Raw genomic sequence first — 12,206 nt, 5'->3', positions numbered from 1 at the left:
GCAGGTGTCGGCGACGTTGAGGGGGGCAGATTAGGGGTTAATAAATATAATATAGGGGTCGGCGATGTTAGGGGTAGCAGATTAGGGGTACATAGGGATAACGTAGGTGGCGGCGATTTGCGGTCGGAAGATTAGGGGTTAATTATTTTAAGTAGCTTGCGGCGACGTTGTGGGGGGCAAGTTAGGGGTTAAGAAATATAATATAGGGGTCGGCGGGGTTAGGGGCAGCAGATTAGGGGTACATAAGTATAACGTAGGTGGCGGTCGGCAGATTAGGGGTTAAAAATTTAAATAGAGTGGCGGCGATGTGGGGGGACCTCGGTTTAGGGGTACATAGGTAGTTTATGGGTGTTAGTGTACTTTAGGGTACAGTAGTTAAGAGCTTTATAAACCGGCGTTAGCCAGAAAGCTCTTAACTCCTGCTATTTTCAGGCGGCTGGAATTTTGTCGTTAGAGCTCTAACGCTCACTTCAGAAACGACTCTAAATACCAGCGTTAGAAAGATCCCATTGAAAAGATAGGCTACGCAAATGGCGTAGGGGGATCTGCGGTATGGAAAAGTCGCGGCTGAAAAGTGAGCGTTAGACCCTTTAATCACTGACTCCAAATACCAGCGGGCGGCCAAAACCAGCGTTAGGAGCCTCTAACGCTGGTTTTGACGGCTACCGCCGAACTCCAAATCTAGGCCATAATTTGCTAACTATAAGGTTTAACCTTCACGCTCTCACACTGCCTAGTGTTTAATTTAATTAATTACAATTTTTGAACTATACAATCTCAGACAGTTAAGAGAGATATACATGAAGATACTCAGTTGTATCACTTTAGAGTGGGGAGAGCTAGGCGGTGTTTAATTATACTTATTCCTAAAGTCACATGACAACTGTGGCAGACTGTTAAATTGATCTAATCTACACTGCATTCCTCTCTCTATATATATATATAGATATTTTATTTAAGGCTTATACTAGATAGAATTTAAATTGCACACGTGCAAATACAGCTGGATCTCCTGAATATTAATGATCCCCCCAAAACCAATTGGGAGAGGGATTTGTGCTTTCTAATAAATACAGTTACACCAAACACACCTGATTGTTGTTCAGTTGAAATAAAATGTATTGTTTCTTAAATCGCCTATTCACTATAGCAAAAACTTGCATATAAATATTAATAATATACCTACTCAGCTTTCTATGGTGTAGGACCCACAGTGATATACCATCACCTCTTAGTAGTTACATGTACAGCTAATTGCTACAGGTAAATCTCTACTATAAGAAAAATCTTGACTACTAGTTATCCCCCCAAAATTAATTGGGAGTGGGTTGTGTGTCTTCCAAAACTACAGTATACCTATTGAGTTGTCTATGGTATTGTACCTACAGAATAATACAACTACCTCTTAGCGGTTATATTCATAGCCAACAGCTATAAGTTATATCCTTACTTTAGGTACTAGTGTAAGGGATTGGTCTTATCTTTAATGCACCTCCTCTATCCAGGGTCTATATATTAATACATGTTAACCCAATCTATGTGGTACCATAAATATTGATTTTAAGAATATTAAATCCACCTCCTTTTGGGTGTAGTTATTGTATCCTACTATTATACCCCACCAGATGTGCAATTCAATCAATAGGATCACACTTAGATGGTTGGAGATCTGAAATATTAATTACCAGGATATATACTTTGTTCTAGTATCTGGGCACTGTGTGATTTGAATATTGCCAGTAGATACATACCTTCAGTGGGCACGTAATATTGTTAAATATTAAATATTTACTGTCTCCATCTCGTTTATAAATATATAGACTCACACCCAAATAACTTATGCTAATTGACTCACTTTTGGCCATACAACTGACTATCAGGGATATTATTTACTTCATATATTTGTAAACTCTAATCGGATTATAAGATCAGTTTTTCAGTTACACTGATTCACCCTCACGCTATTTAATATCAACCGAGTTAGCTTTTGTTTGGTACCCCTAACCCCACTTCTGAGCATTTGGAAAATCTTTTTCTATCTTAGATTTAACCACACTGCTTTAATCCCATGTCTGGGTAGATATCTGGATCCCTTCCCCAGTCAGTGTGTCTATACGCTCTGTGGCTGTTGGAGGAGACCAATGTTACAATTTACCTGCATTGTACCGGGTACCCACACATTATTGTCCCACTGCTATCTGGAGCAGTACCTTTACCCTTTTACCTTGGGGGGCCCCTCTTGTTACAGTGTTTTTAATTGTGTGTATCATTTCAATTTGTTTTCATTGTGAAATAAAAGTTAAGTTTTAAACGTCTCTATGCAGACAGAATGTTCTTGCATGGATCCTTTCTATCCTGTGTCTAATATTGACATATGCTTATCTAATTGTTGAGTGCTATCCATGTACATTGCTTGTTCAGTCCTGTACTGAATTTGTTTAGTATATTTCTCTCCACATATGTACAGCACCCGCCCTCTAGTTATTGATTATGGTACTCCCTACTGTTTGGGATTGATTATAATTATTAGGGCAACAATTCCAGTAGTGCCATCGCCATTCCTTTTCTCTTTGTATGAGAACACTATGATGGCGGCAAAGAGAATCAACTAACCCAGAACTGCAGGCGATCAGCAGCCCAAAACAGAATTGGCAACATAATTTACTCTGCTCCAGGAGATGTCGCTAAGGGGTTTCTGAGATCATGTGACCACCACCCCTCGGGGGGAGGGAGAGGGGTTAACTCATGTGCACCTGAGGCCTACCTCCCCTCCCCTATTGTTTGGTCATCACTCCCCCTAGGTACCTTCTCCTGCGCAACAGGGCTGCGACCTCCCGCAGCCAGAGTGCAAGAATTCTCCACCTTTAATGTAAGGGTCCTCTGCAACCAATCCGCTTGAACCTAATAAACAGAGGGAGGAGAATCATACAATAACACTATGGTCTTACTCAGGCTTAGAATAGCTAGTCATTAACCTGCCATTAGCACTGGTGGAGTAGCTGCCATCTGAAGAGGGAAGGGAGGGCGGGAGACTTCACACCTTTGGGACTGTATTGAGAAGAGGAAGTAGCTTGCTTATTCCCAGCTTTTAAGGTAAGGAGGGCCCTCCAAACTTCTGCAACATTGTTGCGGACACTAATCCAACCCTCTTCTCCTAACCCACTAACTTACAGCCTTAACCCTTAGCACACTCCAGGCCCATGCTGGGACCCAAACTAACTTAAGGGATTAAAGGCTTATCGGACCGTTCTCTTTCACAAGAGTGATTTAAACACTTTATTACTAACTGTTTAACCTTAACTTTGAATATATATATAAATGTGTGTATATATATATATGGGCAAGTAACATTAACAAACCCTAGAGAACTATTTAGACAAATTGAAAAATTGAGTAAAATACAAATTAAAAACTGGTGCGACATAATTGGGTTAGAAACCTATTTGAAAGCAGGTATTGTTCCGAAAGGCCTTACACTAACAAAAACTCCTATATTTAACAGTACTGATATAGAGTTGTTAATAGAATGGGAATCCACTCTGGAAGAAAGCTCTTTGAAGCTAATTAAAATCATCATCAAATTTAGGGAAGCTAATCTGGAAAAAGTAACAACAGAACTTAAGAAACTAGAGTCTCAAGTTATACCTTTTAAAGGTGATCCCTACTATGATAAACTAGACAGTGAAATTAGAGAAAGAATGATTAAACTTGAAAGAGATTTGAAACTCAAAAAGAAAAAGAAATTTGAAAGAGATTTTCTAGCTAAACATTCTGAAAATAATGGCAACATAGAAATAGAAGCAGATATACCAATTACTCCTATCACCCCAGGAATAATCATAAATAACAATATTCCTGCTAGTATTATATCTAACAAAGGTGGTCAAAAAGAGAGGATGTGCTCCTCAATCACTACACCTAACATTAGATTCCAGTTTCCAGAAAGAAATAATAAAAATAATTATAAAATACGAAGTAATTATTCTACACATAACAGAAGCTTCTATGGGACACAAGAAAGAACTCAAGGCTATAACCATTCACATGCAGAATTTAATAAAGACACCTACACACAGGGCAAACCTAATAACTCTCAAGCCCCAAGAGGTAGACGTATGAGGGGCCATAGAAGAAACAATTATGGCAACAGGGGGAACTATAACTCCCATTCTGATAAAGGTTATATCCACAGAGAATTTAGAGACAATAGAAATAATGCTAATGAGATCTGGAATTTAGGTGAGAACCATTATGACAGAAATATGCAGCAGACTAGGGATTTTCACGACAGACACCTCAGGGACGAACCCAGAATCCCACACAGAGAGAGGTTAGAAGAAGCAGGTCCATCTTATACAAACCTAGAATGGAGACAGACAGACATACCCAGCGAATTAAGAAGGGGAAAAAGACATTTAGACAACGAAGAGGATGTAGAGCAGGAAGAACTATACAACTTAAAAAGAAGAAGAGAAATGAGACAAACGTAAAAATGGATACCATTAAAATATTTAATTTGTCTACACATATTCTTAATTTAAAAGAAATTGACCTCTTAAAAAGAGGACTATCTTTTGCCCCTACAAAGAAACCAAACCCTTTCGAACTATTTGTAGATGTAAATAAGTTTATAAGAAAAGTAACGTTAATGAGACATTTTGAAAAAGAAAAGAAAAATAGAGACACAAGTAGCCTAACTCAATCAGACAAAGATACTTTAGAAGCACTAATGGACCTTGAAGATGAGAATAGGGATTTGACTAATACTATGGGAATAGACTTAAATACCAGTCTGAATATAGAATTAGATTTCGATGACATAGAAGAGAAAAAAGTAATTAATAGCGGTTTAAGGCCTAAATCAATTTTCTTCCCTGTTCAATCCCAAGGTAAACATATTATGCAATTCAAGGATTTGATAATTCAAGAGTGCACCGCCCTATGTAAAGATTATAAGGTTAAGAAGTATAACCTAAGTCTAAAAGAAAAGGAAGTCTTAAAGGGACTAGTAGACAATGATGAAATAATAATTAGGGAGGCAGACAAGGGAGGTGGAATAGTCCTCCTAAATAGGAAGGACTATTTAGAAGAAGCCTATAGACAATTATCAGATGTAGATACATATAGGTGTCTAGAGAGACATGACCCTACAAACACTCTAATTATTGAATATATGGAACATATAAACTGGGGCTTTCAAGAAAGAGTTCTAGACATACGGGAATGGAGATACCTAGCCAATCAGGAACCTAAAATAGCAATATACTACTACCTGCCTAAAATACATAAAAATCTAAACAAACCCCCGGGCAGACCGATAATCTCGGGTATTGATTCCTTAACATCGCGGCTGTCTGAATATGTAGATGTATTCTTGAAGCCCATGGTAGTAGATTTAAGATCATACCTTAGAGACACCCCACATCTATTACAAATTATAGAGGACTTTGAATGGAAAACCACTTACAAGTGGGCTACACTAGACGTAACGGCGTTATACACTTCAATTCCTCATGAACAAGGTATACAAACTATCAAACACTCCATATTAAGGGCAGACAAGATGACAGACACCCAAATGAAGTTTATTCTAGATTCAATAAGATTCGTGTTAGAAAAAAACTATTTTCAATTTGAAGAAAAATTTTACATACAAAAAACTGGTACAGCGATGGGCACTAAATGTGCACCAAATTTCGCTAATCTCTATATGGGTGCTTTTGAAAATGACATGATTTATGAAGGGAATGGATATAAACATGGCCAGATAAAATTGTGGCGCAGGTTCATAGACGATATCCTTATAATTTGGGAGGGAGATGAAATCGAATGGAGAATCTTTGTCGATAATCTAAACAAAAATAATATGAACCTGAAATTCACAGATACCATAAATGATACGCAGATAGACTTTTTGGATGTTACTCTATCCACTTTGGATGGTACTGTCAAGAGCAGCTTATATAGAAAAATAACAGATACCAATGGGTATCTTGATGCTAGAAGTGCTCACCATCCAAAGTGGATAGAGAACATACCATATGGACAGTTTCAGCGTGTAAGACGAAACTGTACAGAACTGGAAAACTTCGAAAGGGAAGCTGAAGTGTTACAACAAAAATTTAAAGAAAAAAAGTACCCCGACAAAACTGTACAAAAAGCATACGATAAAGCAAAATCATTAGACAGACATTCCCTTGTACATAATGGTAAAGTGATAAACAACAAGAAAACTAATAAAAGCAAAGTAAAATTTGTTACCACATTTAATGATGGACATTGGCAAATTAAAAATATTCTAAAAAAGCATTGGGGGATACTACAAAAAGATCCACTTTTGAAAGAAACTATAGGTAACATTCCTGATGTAATCTATAAAAAGAATAAAAATTTTAAGTCGGTTTTAGCTCCTAGTGTAATCAAAAGTAAAAACAAGAAAAAGGTCCAAATAAATAACATAACCAAATCTGTTTTAAAGGGATTTCACAAATGCTTTAGAAAAAGCTGTGTCTGCTGCGAACATACACACCAGTCCAAACAGTATAATAAATTTGCAATAAAAACAGAGACAATAGAGAAGTTTCCAATAGAAAAACTTCTTAACTGCAAATCAGATTATGTAATATACATGTTGGAATGTACGTGTAAGAATCCTCTGAGGTACATAGGACGTACAAAAAGAAACCTTAAAACCAGATGCTTAGAGCACATAAAAAACATTGAAACTGGCACTCTAAATACTCCACTTATTCAACATTTTTGTCAGGTACATAATAAAAATAAAAATGATTTTTTTATAAAAGCGATAGAACAAGTTGATACAGGAAATAGAGGCGGTAGTAGACTGTTGGAATTGAGGAAAAGGGAAACTTTTTGGATTTTTACATTAAATACACTGGAACCCAATGGACTCAACAAGGACATAGACTTAGCTGCTTTTCTCTAAACTCACATAACCTATTATCTATTCAGTTCGGACTACATACTACTCAAATTGAACAAATTAAACACATAGATAAAGGAATACTAGTTGTATCAATATATTATTTTTAGGTTTATAATTTTATCACTATCCAATAGGTGTTACAACACTTATGAAGGCTAAGAGAGTGGAGCCCTAGAAATTAAGAATGCAGGGCTATGAGTTTTAAAATCTCCTTCCCCCCACCCCCTTCCTTTTTCTCTTTCTTCTTTTTTATTGTAAAATATTCTAATTATTTTATTTTATTGTACATATATTTCTATTTTTATATATATATATGTTTATTAAGATAAACAATCATATTTATACCTTTGATGTATAGCTTTATTAGTAATTCAAATAGATAATTAAAGGAGACATGAGTTCACACAAAACAAATAAAAAGAAACAGTTAGGAGTATAGTAATGTTCAGATGCTATGGGGTTATTTCACCCATATATAAATGTGAGTTCTGTCTATCTTTATTACTTTCAAAAAGAAAGAATGCTTAACAACAGGGTTACACATCTATATATTAAAACAAATCTTCACCTGCATATATAAATGTTGAATAATGATACGCTTTATGTATATAATGTATGTGGGCTTTTTAATTTAACTTATGGGTTTAACTTTCATTTATTAAATATAAATATAAAGCATAACAAAATAATAGTAAGAAGAGTTTAACACTTATGTATAATACTGAATGCCTTAATCGATATACTGCTTGTACAAACTGTAGGTATATTCAAAGCATTGTCCATACTGGGTCAATGATACTGAACCAACATATGCAGTTTGCCCCTAAGTTCTTTAACAGGACGTAACTAATACCAGAAACCAAGATGGCGGCGGCGCCACAATCTAATGGGATACTCAGCCAATACACGCTATATAAGCCAGACAGGAGGGGGGCGGCCCCTACCTCTGACGAAGCAACCAATCGTGTTGCGAAACGCGTAAGGCTCCGCCCCCCGCCACACGTAGTGCCCGATACTTCCTGATCACCAGCTCCTTGTAGCACGCTATATCGCACACAAACTGTGTGATCGTGTCTGTTTGGTGACCGGTGTGGAGTGGGCCTGTACTCTTTTTTTCCATTATTTGTGATACACGCAGCAGCTAAATAACGAAGGGTATTGTGAGGTACAATTGCACACTATTGCCCTATTCGTTCGTGCTGCATATATATGCATTTTAATGTTTTATAGTCAAACGTTTTGACTGTATTGGATCTTCTATGTACTTTTAATGGTCTATGTATAAATACATGTATTAATAAATGTGATATTTTTAAATACACTTTACGAATCCAGTCCCTTTCTGCTTCTACATACCCCTTTGGTCCCCATTGTGGAAAAGGAATAATAATCCACAGCTACAACTGGGAAATACAGTGACAAGATTCCTACAGCCAAAAAGAAGCGGAAGGTGGTGAGCAGAAAGAGAGATCAACTATAACCCGTGTCTGATCTATACCTCATATCGAGTGAGGTCAAATCACGTGAGTGGTTCTACTGCTATTTTATTCATTTACCTACTGATGTAAACAGGCTTCACTAGGAGTGCCCCTCTTGTGCGCTTCTCTACCCTTTGTTATTTCAGAAAAAACACTGGGAGGATCCACTTGCTCAAGAGGTCCCTCTCATTACCAGAAGAAGCAGCAGAGAATTTTCAGGCACTTGGGGAACTGTTAGGATTGTCATTAAGTGACTGTGCTACTAACTACCTACAATATTTACAAGAGATACGCTGGACTGGTCCTATATCTTGGTGATACCGGTGGTGTGAGACAAACATATATATATATATATATATATATATATATATATATATATATATATATATATATATATATATATATATATATATATATAATATATTCTTTGAAGAAATATATAACTTTACCCTCACTGTATACTAATATGTGTATGTAATAATATCCATCAATACAACAGTCTGTACGGGTATCCAGGTATTTCACTTATTGTCCAGCTACATATTCCTGAGCGCAGATATTGTTCATTTCTTTTCATATATATATATATATATATATATATATATATATATATATATATATATATATATATATATATATATATATATATATATATATATAAAAAAAACATAACTTTATAAAAATAAATAACACACAGACAACTTCTTGTTTTGGAAAATTTTGACAGTCACAGGTCAAGAATTTTATTTAACTTATAACTTATTAAAATTTAAACCAACAGAACACTATGATGGAGGCAAAAATAATCAACTAACCCAGCACTGCAGGAGTTCAGCGGCCCAAAACGGAATCAGCAACAGAATTAACTCTGCTCCAATAGATGTCGCTGAGGGGTTTCTGAGATCAAGTGACCCCCCCTCAGGGGGAGGTAGAGGGGTTACCTCATCTGCACCTGAGGCCTACTGGCCCTCCCCTATTGTTTGGTCATCACTCCCCCTAGGTACCTTCTCCTGTGCAACATGGCCGTGACCTCCCACCACAAGATAGCATTTTAATGAAACCCTTGCTGCTACCAACCACAGCCTGACTTACAGGAGAGGTGAAATAGAGCTCTGTATACTCCTAATAAATCCAGGCCTATATCAGTTAGGTGAACCTTATCCCTACAATATAAATCTGCTCTGTCTGCCTTGATGGCTTTGTGCCATACCACAAAGCCACCAGATTCTGTGACGGTCTTGGCCAAAGAAGAATTAATTTTCTTTTGTACCCTATAGGCTGCATTAGGAGATGACATATGTCTCCAATGTAATCTTGGTATAACATTGGACCAACCTAAGGTTACTCCCGGTATGTGGGTTCTGATCCAATTAATGTCTGCTTGCATTATATTTATTAATTGTAGGACTGGTACAGCGCCTACATCATTACCCCCCCAGGTGAATAACCATAATGTTTTCCCCCATCTTAAGAGGGCCTCAGAAACTATGTCAACTAACTGAGGCCAGCACATTCCCCTATGCCCTAACCACCTAACAGATGCCTTGGTAGATGGGAAGCCAAATTCTGCCCCACGGGATGGGAAGCGCACCCAATGAACGTAGAAGTGTCCCACGATCCAAACACGTTTTGCTCCTGGTGTGCCTCCTGTGAAAACAAAAGAGACTAGTATCTGGGGAATATTACTGGCAGCCTTAAACAATCGGACGAACATAGCCTCTAAAACGGTTGGAGCGCCAACGCCCCAAACGTTTGATGTTATCAAAGGAAGAATCTGTGAGTGACACATTAGTGGCAGCCCCTATGCGAAAAGAGTGTGGTGCTATTTTAGAAACATCCAGCCCTGCTTTATTTGCTGCTCTATTTAATACCCAGCTAAACTGAAATTTTGAAATGGAGCTCCCATTCTCATGGATCAAAAATTGCCAACGTGTTGGTGGCCTAAGCATTGTAAACTTGTTGACTACGTTTACTGGACAGCAAGGGCTATCAGCGTCTGGGGGGATTGTAAGCCAAACACCTTTACCTAATTGGTCAGTTTTGGAACAGGGAATAAACAACAGCAATGAGTCTGGGGAGGCCCTGACATGTTCTAACTGTACACCTCTGCCTGATATTCGCTTTGAAGGGGACACTAACTCACCAACTCTTAGAGCCGCTGAGAAGGCTAGCACGAAAGCAGTTTTGAATAATAATGATAACGATTCAAATTTGGAAGCACAAATGAATTTCAATGCAGAGACCAACCTGGTAATAGGCTCCCATGAGTCCTTTTTATGTGTCTGTGATCTACCCCATCGTTTAACTACTTGCCAAATAAAAAATGAATTAGCAGGATCTGGCAGAGCTAAAGATCTATAAAAGAAAGACAACGCTGCCAAACGAGACTGAAAGACACACTCACATGCCCCAGTGGCGTGTAAACTCACCAAAACTGATTCCATTCACTCCAGAGTCTCACATAGGAGTGCCAGTTGGACAGGGCCAAGGAGGCACGCACCAGGGGTAGTAAAGCTTTCCAGGACCGACAAGCTGCCAAAGAAAATCAGGACAAAGTAAACCCACGGTAGCTGTGTTGGGAACTAATAGTCTAAAGATCTTCCACTCAAATCTAGATAACTCGTCAGCCACTACGTTATTCACCCCAGGGACATGTTTCACTATGAATTGGATATTGAGTTCTAAACAGCGCAACACCAGATGCCGCAACAAAGTAACTACCACCGAAGAGGTGGCAGACAAGTTATTAATTGCATATACCAAGCTGATTTTGTCTGTCCAGAATACAATAGTTCTGTCTGAGAATTTATTCCCCCAAAGTTCAGCTGACATGACTATATGAAAAAGTTCAAGGAGAGTTAAGTTGCGAGTCAAGCTCAGAGTTACCCACTGGCTCGGCCACCTTCCCGCACTCCATTCGCCTTGAAAATAAGCCCCATAGTTATGTGCTCCCCCTGCATCAGTAAAAAGGTGTAAAACCTGGCTAGATACCGGTCCAGTGCGCCAAACACGCACCCGTTAAATTATACCAGGAAGGATTCCCAGACTAACAAATCTGCTACCAATTCCTTTGAGAGCGTAATTTTTTGAGTGGGACTAGATCTGCCGCTAAGTTGTCTCTCTAATCTCTGATTAAAAACTCTGCCCATAGAGATGACCTTACAAGCAAAATTTAGTAGACCTAAGAGAGATTGGAGTTAGCTGCCACCTGTACAGCCTCTAGCATAGTTTGGATCTTATTAACTGGAAGTCTAAAAACTCCACAGTGTCTACCTCGATACCCAGAAAGGTTAGGCAAGTAGTGGGGCCTTGGGTCTTATCCTCAGCTAGGGGGATCCCAAATTGGGACAAAAGATCCCAAAACTCGTTCATAAGCCTCAAACATTCACCCGAATCCGCTCTCCCTACCAGAAGGAAATTGTCCAGGTAATTGTCCTTACACTCTACAGCCCAATGAAGGAAAGTGCTAATGGACTCAAAGAGGGCGCAAGAAAGTAAAAAACCCATGGGCAGGCAGCGATCTAAATAGAATTCACCCTGGAACTTGCAACCCATGAGGGGAAAAACTGATGGATGATGGGGCAATAACTGAAAAGCAGCCTCAATATCTAATTTCGCCATTAACGCACCCCTCCCTGCCTGTCTAACCAAATCCAGGGCACCATCAAAAGATTGATAATGCACTGAACTTAGCTGAGGGTCAATGGCATCATTAACTGAGCTATCCTTGGGGTATGAGAGGTGCTGAATAAGGCAAAATTGTCCTGGTTCTTTTTTGGGCA

The sequence above is a fragment of the Bombina bombina genome, chromosome 7 (genome assembly GCF_027579735.1).
Source record: "Bombina bombina isolate aBomBom1 chromosome 7, aBomBom1.pri, whole genome shotgun sequence".
In the NCBI taxonomy this organism is placed as follows: domain Eukaryota; kingdom Metazoa; phylum Chordata; class Amphibia; order Anura; family Bombinatoridae; genus Bombina; species Bombina bombina.
Note: the sequence above shows the minus strand (reverse complement) of the source record.